General features: G+C 57.4%; 1 pseudogene; it reads left to right on the top strand.

The window, feature by feature from the left end:
* The first annotated feature begins 1826 nt into the window (after positions 1-1826).
* On the top strand, positions 1827-6666 carry LOC125518204 (annotated as a pseudogene).
* Positions 6667-8557: the final 1891 nt, after the last annotated feature.

The following is an 8557-nucleotide window of genomic DNA, read 5'->3' as shown; positions in this document are numbered from 1 at the left end:
GTGGCTACCCCTGCAATGGCCATGGCGGATGGTGGTTCTCGGGCACGCAAACGAGAGGGGAAACAGGGGAAAGGCAAGAGGAGATCATGGCGGTGTCAATGGCGCCCTAGGGGAAGACATGGGAGCTTGGGGCGGCGCAGATCGAACGACAATGTCGCGGTGGCTCAAGGTTCAGGAAGACGGCAGCGACGTCGATGCGAGGGTGCTGGACTTGATCTCGTTGGCGCAGACGAAGTAGTGAAGGCGTTCGGAGCTCCTCGACAAGCTCCTAGCCCGCAGGGAGGGCAGTGGCCATGTGGACGGGGTCGGTCATGGTGGTCGTGGCGTCTGACTTCGTCCAGATCGACGGGATCGAGCGAGCGAGGAGGAGAAGTGGATTTGGGAGGGGCGTCAAGGAGGAGTGCGACCATGGGGGCAGGGAAGGAAGGGCGTCACCCTTATTCATTCCCCTTCGATGCCAGCGAGGTGGTCGGGTGGGAGCCCGGCTCTGTAGCAACACGGCTCGGAGAACAGGAGAAGACGACCGCGTGGGGACTGGACCGCTGAGCCGGTTCAGTGGCAAGGCCCGGGGGGGCGTGGGGGCAGGGCGAATCCCCTTTTACATCGTCCTTTTGGTTTTTCAATGTATTCTAATCTGTTTCTCCTTTTTAACACCGTTTCTATTTATTCTTATCAACTAAATGATCTCTACTCCTAATGTCTCAGTTGGTAGTCTCTGTTCCGAGTTTATTTTTGTCCCGCGTCCCGAGTGAGGGAGAGGGGGAGAGAGAGTGAGGAAGAGGGAGGGAGAGGGTGTGTGTGTGAGAATTTGATGGTAAAAGAGGTCGTCAATGTCACTTAATATGTATGAGAATATTAAATGTAATATCTTATATCTTATATCTTATATTTACTAATTGAAGGCACCATACGAGTAACCACGTTATATATATCGGTAACTAAGAAAACTAGCCATCCGATAGCCAAATTAAGTATTTTCCACCGTTAGATGTGATGCCTCAAGGAGTCCTTGAATTATGTCCCACCTCAAACCACCTACAGTTAAAAAAAAGTAGTTCACGAAAAAAACGGGCAGCAGTCCTTGAATTCTATCCCACATTAAACCATCTACAGCATAAATCCCCTAAAAAAATCTACAATAAAAAAACAGTTCAAAAAAGAAATACAGCAAAAAAAAAAGAATCCATCGCTAGCAATCTCCTTCCACCGCTGATCCAACCCTCCCACGTACATCCTAAAAAAACAACCAACGCACCGAGCCCTAGCGCTGCTTCTCCTAATCCAGTTCTCCTCCCGTCCATCTCCCCGAAAAAAAGTTCTCCTCCCGTGCAATCTGAATCCCAAGAAGTTAACCCCACCAAGGCAACTGTTATGACCGGCTTGGTCTATATTAGGAAGAGGCCCACCGGGCATTAGTATTAGGGGCTTGGCCCACAAGTTATATTAGGCAAGTTATCTTAGAAAAGTTATCTTAGGCTAAAGTTATAAATACTCATGTAAAACATCGTTTTGAGATCAAGCAATAAAGACTATTATTATCTTTTGTTGCCCGGCTCCTAGAGGAGCCGGAAACCCTAGCCGCCGCAGCCAAGCCGCCGCCGCCCTCAACCCTAGCCGCGACGGCACCCTGCCGCCGGCGCGCCCGTTCCTCGCCGCGTCCACTCCCTCCTTGCCCCTACAACCTACGCAGTAGAGCCGGTAGAAACCCTAGTCCTACCAATTTGGTATTCAGAGACACCAGCTCGATCATGTCGCTTCCTCCATCACCGCCGCCGCTGCCAAACACCACCGCCTCACCTACGCTGCCGCCCACCCCGTCCGCGTCCATGCCGGCGCTCACATCCGGGACGGCCACCACGACAGCGTCGACCGCCACCGCGGCAGAGCCGCCCCCCATCCTCTCGCCCGAGGAGGTCTCGGGAACCCTTCGGGAGCTCGTCCAGGCGGTCAAAGGCATCAGCCTCTACCTTGCCGGGACCCAGCCCCCACCGCCGAGCGCCGCCACCACCGCCTACGGGCCGCCGCCGCTTCCGTGGGCCGCCCCGGCCTTCCAGTCACCCTATGGAGGGCCGCCCCCGCCGCCGTTGCTGCTGCAGCACTACCCAACCACGGGGAACCCTTGGCCCGCGTGGCCGGCCGCCACCGTACCGCTGGGGGACCCCTCCCAGCAGCTTCTCCAGGCGCCCCCGCCGGCTACCTCGACGCTGGCTGCGGCGCCGCAGCTTCTCCAGGCGCCGCCACCGTCGACTACATCACCACCCGCGCCCAGCCCACGGGTCGGCCCCTGCACCAGGTGCAGTTTCCGCCATCGCCATTGCCAATTCCCGCGTGGGCGGCCGGCTCATTGCCAGCCTCGGTGTATACCACGGCGCCGGAGCAACCGACGCCCTCCCTCCGGTTTGACCGTCCCTCCGGCTCGGCGACCTACGCCCCGGAGATCCCCGACCCGACACACTCGCTGCTGCCGACTGCAGCCACCCCCGGGCACGGCGGTCTGACACCCCCTCGCTTCGCCAAACTGGACTTCGCCACCTATGAGGGCACGGAGGATCCTCTCAATTGGCTCAACCAGTGCGAGCAGTTCTTTCGCGGGCACGAACTCTCGCGTCGGATCCTACCTGGCTCGCGTCCTATCATCTCCGCGGCGCGGCGCAGACCTGGTACTACGCCCTCGAGCAGGACGAGGGCGGCATGCCACCATGGGAGCGCTTCCGGGAGCTCTGTCTTCTCCGGTTCGGGCCTCCTATCCGCGGGAGCCGCCTGGCGGCCCTCGGCCGTTTACAGTTCACCTCCACGGTTCAGGACTATGCCGACCGCTTCCAGGCCCTGGCGTGCCACGCGCCGAGCATCTCCGGGATTCAGCGTGCCGAGTTATTTGTGGGCGGTCTGCCGGACCATATTCGCGTGGACGTCGAGCTCCGGGATCCCCCCGACCTCCAGACGGCCATGTACTACGCCCGAGCTTTCGAGCAGCGGGCCCAGGCACTGCAGCAATAGCTTGGACGGGGCGGCCGCCAGCCCAGTCGACCAGCGCCGACTCCTCCAGCCCCGGGCCGGCCTCCTCTAGCCGCGACGACCACGCCCCCGGCCACCACACGGACTTTTCGCCGGTTGTCACCGGCCGAGCAGCAGGAGCGTCGCCGTTAGGGACTCTGCTTCAACTGCGATGAGCCCTACACGCCGACCCATGTCTGCCCCCGCCTCTTTTACTTGGAGACGGTCGACTACACCGAGGCGGACGACTCGACCGACGCGACACCATCACCTGAGGCGGCCGCGGACACGCCCGCGGATCCCACGGCGACGGCGTGCGTCGTCTCCCTCCACGCCCTCGCTGGCATCCGTGGCGAGTGGACCATGCTGCTGCCGGTGACGATCCATGGCGAGCGGCTGGTGGCCCTGCTGGATACTGGCTCCAGCCATAACTTCTTGCCCGAGGCAACCATGCGTCGGCTAGCCCTTCCGACGACGGGCGGGGAGCGCCTGTGGATCACGGTGGCGAACGGCGATCGCCTCCGGTGTCATGGGCTTGCCCGTGACGTTCCCATCTCCATTGGTGGCGAACACTTCTCCATTACATGTGCAAGGATCGACCTCGGCTACTTCGACTTCATTCTCGGGGTGGATTTTCTACGGACCCTCGGTCCCATCCTATGGGACTTCGATGTGCTCACGATGACGTTCTGGCGGCTGGGCCACCGCGTCCGGTGGGACGGCCTTGGGGGCGCTGCGCCAGCCGTGCCCCATCTCCAGCTGGTCGCCGCATCCTCGGAGGCCGAGCAACCCCTGCTAGATTCCCGTCTGCAGCAGCACAGCGACCTCTTCGACGAGCCACGGGGTCTTCCGCCCACCCGGGTGTACGACCATCATATCCACCTCATGCCGGGTACCCCTCCTGTGGCGGTTCGGCCCTACCGCTACCCTCAGCTGCAGAAGGATGAGTTGGAGCGCCAGTGTGCCCTGATGCTTGCCGCGGGCATCATCCGGATCTCCACGTCACCCTTCACCGCCCCGGTGCTGCTCGTCCGCAAGTCGGACGACACTTGGCGTTTCTGCATCGACTACCATGCCCTGAACGCGCTCACACTCAAGGACAAATTCCCCATACCGGTGGTCGACGAGCTCTTGGATGAGCTCCATGGGGCGCGCTTCTTCACCAAGCTCGATCTCCGGTCAGGCTATCATCAGGTGCGTATGCATCCAGACGACATCGCCAAGACGGCGTTTCGCACCCACCATGGCCACTTCGAGTTCTTGGTGATGCCCTTCGGCCTCGCCAACGCCCCAGCGACTTTCCAGGCCCTGATGAACGACGTCCTCCGGCCCTACTTACGGCGGTTTGTGCTTGTTTTCTTTAATGACATTCTTATCTACAGCGCCACCTGGGCTGAGCACCTCCAGCACGTCGGCATCGTCTTCAACGAGCTTCGGGCGCACCACCTCCACCTTAAGCGCTCGAAGTGCTCGTTCGGGACACCTACCGTCGCCTACCTCGGCAATGTCATCTCTGCCGACGGGGTGGCTATGGACGCCGACAAGGTGGCGGCCGTCTCCGCATGGCCGACACCTCGCTCGCCGCGGGTTCCTCGGCCTCGCCGGCTACTACCGGAAATTTATCCGGGAGTTCGGGCTCATCGCCGCGCCCCTCACGCGGTTGCTCCGCCCGACGCTTTCGCTTGGGACGACGAGGCGACGATGGCGTTCGAGGCCCTCAAGGGGGCCCTCACGACAGGCCCCGTCCTCCAGATGCCCGACTTCGACCGCCCGTTCGTGGTGGACTGTGACGCCTCGGGCGCTGGTTTCGGCGCCGTGCTTCATCAGGGCGATGGACCCCTCGCTTTCTTCAGCCGGCCTTTCGCTCCTCGCCATCTCAGGCTGGCAGCATACGAGCGGGAGCTCATTGGCCTTGTGCAGGCCGTTCGTCATTGGCGGCCGTACTTGTGGGGACGGTCCTTCCACATTTGCACGGACCACTACAGCCTGAAGTTCTTGCTGGACCAACGGCTGTCGACCGTGCCGCAGCACCAGTGGATCAGCAAGCTCTTCGGCTTTGACTTCCCCGTCGAGTATCGGCCGGGCCGTCTTAACACCGTGGCCGACGCGATGTTCCGTCGCGATTCCGACCTCGCGCCACCCGCCGACGCGTCCGCCGGGACGGCCCTATGCATCCGCTCCAGGCCATCGTTCGGTCTCTTCGCCGACATTCGACGCGCCACTGCGACGGCAGATGACGCCGCACTTCTTCAGCAGCAGCTCGCGGCCGGCGACTTGGAGGAGCCCTGGCACTTCTCTGACGGACTGCTCCTCCATGGGCGCCGGATCTTTGTTCCGGCGCATGATGATCTCCGTCACCAGGTGTTGCAGCTCGCCCACTCGGCGGGCCATGAGGGTGTGCAGAAAACCCTCCATCGACTTCGCGCCGACTTCTACATCCCTGGCGATCGTGCCCTGGTCCGCGACTGGGTTCGGTCTTGTCAGACTTGCCAGCGCAACAAGACAGAGACCCTGAGGCCGGTGGGGCTCCTTCAGCCCTTGGAGGTGCCGTCTCAAGTTTGGGCGGATATCTCCATGGACTTCATCGAGGGCCTTCCCAAGGTGGGGGGCAAGTCGGTCATCCTCACGGTGGTCGATCGCTTCTCTACGTACGCCCACTTCATCGCGCTCGGCCATCCGTACACGGCGGCGTCCGTGGCCCGGGCCTTCTTCGATGACATCGTCTGTCTACACGGGTTCCCGACTTCGATCGCCAGTGATCGGGACCCAGTCTTCACGGGCCATGTCTGGCGCGACCTCTTCCGGATGGCGGGTGTCCAGCTCCGCCTGAGTACGGCGTTCCATCCTCAGACGGACGGTCAGTCTGAGGTGGTTAATAAGGTCATTGCCATGTATTTGCGTTGTGTGACAGGTGATCGGCCTCGCGCTTGGGTGGACAGGCTCTCTTGGGCGGAGTACTGCTACAACACTTCTTATCACTCCGCCCTGCGCGCGACGCCATTTGAGGTGGTCTATGGTCGACCACCCCCGCCTATACTTCCGGTCGACCCGGAGACGGCTCGGACGGCGGTTGCGGGTGACCTTATCCGCACCCGTGATGAGATGCTGGCTGAGGTCCGTCAGCATCTCCTTCAGGCCCAGCAGACGGCCAAGCACTACTACGACGATCATCATCGTGAGGCGGAGTTCGCGGTGGGTGACTGGGTGTGGCTGCGTCTTCTCCACCGCTCTAAGCAGTCACTGGACCCGCGCGCGAAGCGCAAGCTTGTCCCTCGCTACGCCGGGCCCTTCCCTGTCGTGGAGCGCATTGGGAAGGTGGTCTATCGTCTTCAGCTTCCAGCCCGCGCCCGCATCCACGACGTGTTCCATGTGGGGCTGCTCAAGCCTTTCCGTGGCGAGCCACCGGCGGCTCCTCCGGCGCTTCCTCCAACCGTCGATGGTCGCATTCTTCCAGAGCCAGCAAAGGTGTTGCAGGCCCAGCTCCGTCGTGGCGTCTGGTTCGTCCTAATTCAGTGGGCGGGCCTTCCGGAGGAGGAGGCTACTTGGGAGCAGCGTGAGGATTTCCGTCAACACTATCCAGACTTTCAGCTCGAGGACGAGCTGTTTGCGCAGGCGGGGAGAGATGTTATGACCGGCTTGGTCTATACTAGGAAGATGCCCACCGAGCATTAGTATTAGGGGCTTGGCCCACAAGTTATCTTAGGCAAGTTATCTTAGGCTAAAGTTATAAATACTCATGTAAGACATCGTTTTGAGATCAAGCAATAAAGAGTATTATTATCTTTTGTTGCCCGGCTCCTAGAGGAGCCGGAAACCCTAGCCGCCGCAGCCAAGCCGCCGCCGCCCTCAACCCTAGCCGCGACGGCGCCCTGCCGCCGGCGCGCCCGTTCCTCGCCGCGTCCACTCCCTCCTTGCCCCTACAACCTACGCAGTAGAGCCGGTAGGAACCCTAGTCCTACCAGCAACAAACCCTAGCGCTCCTAGCTACTTCTCCTGCTGTCTAATCTGCTGTCTTCCATAGCAGTCCTCTAAAAGATCCAACTAGCTTCTTCCACATCCCCTTCCTCCATGATCTTTGAATCTCTACTACCCTAACCTTTTAACCTTTTAGCTGCCATGCCACGGCCAAACTGCAATGACGTGGAGAAGGAGGTATTTTTGGATTAGTAGATGAGTCAGACCAAACTGCAATGAAGTGGAGAAGGATGTATTTTTGGATTAGTATTTAGTAGATGAGTCAGATCTAGGAGGTGGAGGACTCTACTAAGGACAATTTCAAACAAATCAGGAAGCAGCTGTTGTCAGGCATTCATGAGGCCACCAAGAAAAGGAGCTACTATGTACAGATGGCACAACTATTCGAAACATTGTAGGTGATACACAACATTGCTTCTGACTTCTCAAACCCAACTAATTGTTCTCCCAAATCCATCTCACGGTTCGGTCTTCTATCTACATGTGTTTTATTACATATACAGACTGTTGTTATTTAATTTAATGTTCCATGTTACTAGAGGGACTGGAATCTGTTGGGGACAATTTTGCAGCCGTACGAAATTTGCTCGCGATAATTTGTAGGCCTCTTCATGAGTAATACTAATTAACTGATATTTCATCTGGGCAACTATATTTTTGACACACACAATTTTTTCCATCATACTTTAGCTTTCTAACTATTTTTTGTGGAAACAGACCTGAGTTCTATTAGTGGGAAATCCAAGGACCATGTCCTCTGTTGTGAGTGTTCCATGCAGTTCGACAACATCTGCAACAGCAGCGTGAGGTGTCTTCTTCTTTTTCTTCTTCATGGAGTCAATTTGTTTTCCTAAGTATCAGTTCTATCTGTGGAGATGACTACCGTGTATCTTTTATCTTCCACATAGATTGATTTTATAACTTCTCTCCTTTTTGTTGCACTAATTTTCTGATTGGTTGAAGTATACCATTTATTTATTTAAGTGGAATAATTACTGGTGGTTATTGGTTGATAAACTTTTACTTACCTAAGTACTCCTTTTGTGCATCCATGTTATAAAAAAACCAATCTTTATTCTCCTAAACTAACTACGTCATAGGAGTTGAGATCTCACAAAAAAACAATGTTATAGGAGTCCATATCTCACAAGGAACAGGACCATCACCACGTTTTTACTAAAACAAGACCATCACCAGGTTCCTCTCCGTTCAGGTATAGATTCAACCTGATGCGCTGCTGCCAGGACTTTTTCCACAACCAAAATCCATGGTAGCTCCTCCTCTTTTCTTGCGTCCAATAAAAGCACGATCGAAGTCTCATCCAAGAAAGCTGGTGGCGGCCGACCCAGCTGATGCTGCAGATGGGCTTGCCATGTGGGAGGTGCGCCGGTGGCTGGGATCCATGTGAGCAGTTCTACCATCCTCTATCTCTCCATCCCGTATTTTAATGTCATCTTCGACCATCCGTACTGCATCCATCAACAAGAATATGACTCAATCAATCCATCCCCTCCCGTCCAACCTTAAATCGTATCTATATTCTAAGTTTTTCAATTTAAGATGGCTGATGCATGGGCTGAAGATGTGT

Source organism: Triticum urartu, chromosome 7, assembly GCF_003073215.2.
Source record: "Triticum urartu cultivar G1812 chromosome 7, Tu2.1, whole genome shotgun sequence".
Taxonomy (NCBI): Eukaryota; Viridiplantae; Streptophyta; class Magnoliopsida; order Poales; family Poaceae; genus Triticum; species Triticum urartu.
The sequence above is the reverse complement of the archived record's forward strand: the minus strand, read 5'-3'. Positions and strand labels throughout refer to the sequence as shown.